Source organism: Taudactylus pleione, unplaced genomic scaffold (assembly GCF_031769625.1).
Source record: "Taudactylus pleione unplaced genomic scaffold, aTauple2 ptg000189l, whole genome shotgun sequence".
NCBI lineage: Eukaryota > Metazoa > Chordata > Amphibia > Anura > Myobatrachidae > Taudactylus > Taudactylus pleione.
In genome coordinates this window covers 8950917-8954960 of record NW_028284591.1, presented here as the reverse complement: position 1 = coordinate 8954960, position 4044 = coordinate 8950917, and positions in this window count along the sequence as shown.

Below are 4044 nucleotides of genomic sequence, written 5' to 3'. Positions count from 1 at the left end.
AAAACAAGCGCCCGCCCTGAATCAGGCCCTCCGTCTGGTCAGCACTACACGCGCGGTGTAGCTATGTCACAGAGACACAGACTGCCTGCGGCCCAGGACAGTATATGGCGCTGCGGCCAGGGGGGCACATGGCACCCTGCCCCCCGGCCCAGCCCGCCTCTGCTCAGGTCATCTGCTGGTGTGTACACAAACTCTGTTATTCCACCACCACCTGTACACACATATTCCAACAGTTTATATGCTAGGAATAGGAATGCAAGTTACACGGTCCCCAAGCTACTAGAACGCCCAGCAGCACACAGTCACATAAACACAGATTGAAGACAGCACAGAGTGCCTGATTCAGAGCCGGACGCTATTTGCGCTCGCTCGTTCAGAAAAATAGGCCGGATATTTAAATAAAGCGCTCGCTCTTTGCGGTCTGTTGACGCCTCTATGTCTGATCGAGCGAACGAAACATGCGCTCGCTTTTTTAAAAAAAACGCCCCCTGGTCGCTCGCATCCTACGTCATCTCCGCTATTTAATAGATTAATCGAGTACATCGAAAGGCATCTGAACTGCTCGCAGTGCTTGTGGTAGGATTTTCCTTCCGCAATCATGCGAGCAGTTCAGGCTAAAAGACAACCAAGTGACGTGGTCGATGACGCTGCTTTGTTAATTATGCACACCCTTAAAACACCCGTTTTGATCGTTAGGCACGCCTGCGTTCGGATCTCCACTCCCCGTTTTCAAGCACCTTCCCCTGTTACCACCCACAAACGCCTCATTCTGTCACTCAAATTAGCAGGCATTCGCTATTTTGCGAGCACACAATTTCCGACCGCAATGATTGGTTCGCGCATGCGTATTACAACCCATACGCATGCGCAGTTGTGCGAACATCGCTGGGAGCGAACGAGCGGCCGCTTACGAACGGCTCTGAATCAGGCCCAGAGTGTCTCCAGTGCATTGTGTCAGCAGAGAAGCTAATTAGTGCACAGAAGCTGCACAATAATGTCAGTAAGAAATATGAAGTACACCAGAGGCTCCCAAACTCAGGGCCTGATTCAGAGCCGTTCGTAAGCGGGCGCTCGTTCGCTATTAGCGATGTTTGCCCAACTGCGCGTGCGTACGGATCGTTATACGCATGCGCGAACCAGTCAGTGCGGTCGAAATTCATGTGCTCGCAAAATAGCGAATGCCTGATAATTTGAGTGACAGAAAGAGGCATATGTGGGTGGTAACGGGGGAAGGTGCTTGAAAACGGGGAGTGGAGATCCGAATGCAGGCATGCTTAAAGGTCAAAACGGGCGTTTTATGGGTGTGCATAATTAAAACAGCAGCATCATTGACCACGTCACTGGGTTATTTTATAGTCAGAACTGCTCGCAAAATTGTGGTAGGAAAAACCAACCCCAAGAATAGCGAGCAGTTCATACCCTGGTCGATGTACTCGATTAATCTAATAAATAGCGGACATGACGTGGGATGGGAGCGGCCAGGGGGCGTATTTTTAAAAAAAACGACCGCAAGTTTGGTTCGCTCGTTCTGACCTAGAGGCGTCAGACCGCAAAGAGCGAACGGTTGATTTGAATAGCCACCCCTATTTTCTGGACGAGCGAGCGCTAATTGCGTCCGGCTCTGAATCAGGCCCACAATCCTCAAGGCACCCTAACAGTCCAGGTTTTAAGGATGTCCATGCTTGAGCACAGGTGACTAAATTAGTACATAATTTAATTTGATTTAACCACCTGAGCTCAAACATGGATATCTCTAAAACAGGTGCATACGAGAGGAGGGGCCCGTGTGCTCCCTCTTTTTGGGCCCCCACCTCTCTGGCAGAGCAGAGGATTCTGGCCCTGATTCAGAGCCGGACGCTCTGACCAGAGCGCTCGCTCTGAATCAGGGCCGTCCTAGTTAAATTTGGAGCTGCCTTTTGGACGCTCACATAGCTGTGGGTTACCACCCACAGCTTATGCGAGCGTCCATGATGATGGTCGCGATGGTCAAGACCATCGGGCTTGCGACGAGACCCTGCGGTAGGGTTTCGCTGCCGCAAGCCCTGGAGTGATTTTGGCTCTACCAGAGCCAAAATCACTCCCACTGACATCACTAGTGATGTCAGTGGGGCCGGACCCAGACGGTAGGTGTTCCCATGGGAACGCCTCCATCTGGCAGCCACGCCCCCGGCACGCCCACCAAAGGAGTTCCCTCCGTCGTGCGCATGCGCATTTTGGTACCATCGACCCGCTTGCGAGCATCCTGCGCTCGCGAGCGGGTCTGAATGAGACCCTCTGTCTTAATACCAGAATCTACTGCGCATGCGTGGGACTCGGGAAAAATGGCGTCCGCTCCTTATTTCCAGGGATTTTTGCTGCTCTGCTTTGCTGGCCCGAACCCCCGCTATACAATGCTGATAATAACAGCATTGTAAAGCATGGGCGTGGCTACGATGGCGTGATTAAGCACAAATCTCATCATCAGCCGTCCATCCCGCCCCCTTTACTCGGGAAGGGTACGGGGGGCACTGCCGGAAACTTGTATGCCTTTCCTTGTGGCTGGGAGCAGCACCAGATTTACCAGAGCCTCCTAGTCATTCCGGGAGGGTAGGCAAGTCTGCTTAAAGGTGCAAAGAATGAAACCATATGGAAGTTTGATATGGAGATGCAACTAAAGCGTGAAAGTTTGTGGAAAGTAACAGTGGATCCTGGTGACAGTCCAAACCCAGATAATGTAATGAAAAAAAAGTAATGTATCTATAGGTGCTATTCATCTATACATGTATGGTTAAGAGGCAATATAAATTGAGTAAAGTCACGTTCCTTAAGTGAGGTATGTTCAATCTTTCCACAAAAACCAAAGAGTAATTCTCCACAATACACCTCCTCCTACACATTTCCGTGGTAACATATAAGCAAGCTCAAAGCAGGAGCTCTTTCACTTGAAAATTCCAGCAGCATAGTTAGCAGCTCAGCACTGATATGTGTTAACCCAAAACAGAAAACGGGAGGGAAAACCTATAGTTTAATAAGTTTTTTAATATAGGAGCAAAGAAACAGATAAAACAATTCCAAAAGTAATCCTTTTAAAATCCACAATATATAGCACGCAAAGCTGTATCCAACTGGTGGTACATTCAAACAATTGCCGGCTAGATGTAAGAACTGGCAACGATCAGTTCTTTCAAGTGCAGTGTGGGCCTGATTCAGAGACGGACGCTGTGACAAAGCGCTCGCTCTGAATCAGGGCCAGCCTTCTGTTATTTTAGAGCAGCCTCCTGACCGCTCGCATAGCTGTGGGTGACCACCCACAGCTATAGCGAGCGGCCATGATGATGGTCGCGATAGTCAAGACCATCGGGCTTGCGACAAGAGCCCTTGTGGTAGGGTCTCATGGCCGCAAGCCCAAGAGTGCTTTCGGCTCTAATAGAGCCCAAATCACTCCCACTGACATCACTTGTGATGTCAGTGGGGCCGGCCCCAGACGGTAGGCGTTCCCATGGGAACGCCTCCGTCTGGGCAGCCACGCCCACCAAAGGGGACGTGCTGTCACTCAACATCGACAGCACGCCCCCTTTGGTACGAGACCCGGAGTGACGGTTTGCCCGCCGCTATCCGGGTCTCGCGAATGCGCACGACGGAGCCGGCTCCGTTCGCATGCGCACTGGGCCACCATCAACCCGATTGCAAGCGCATAGCGCTTGCGAGCGGTTCTGAATCAGGCCCTGTGTTAGACCCACCTGTAGTCATTGCCGTTGCATGAGATCGCTGCCACATATAGAATACGCCACCACCAACAACTATGGGGTCTTTTTCAAGGTGAGTATGCCGAGTGCTAAACCATCCACTGATAACATTTTATTGACATTCCAGAATTAGGTGGATCAATATGGGGGACAGGGTACCTTAGAGGATAAGGAGCAAAAATTCCTGATAAATCAGGAATCCATGTCTCTGGTTTTATACATCCTCCCAAATTTCCATAAAGATCCTGTCCGTCACCCAGGAAGACCAGTTGTTTCAGGGGTGGATTCAACAACTGCAAATCTTTTGGAATTCATTGGT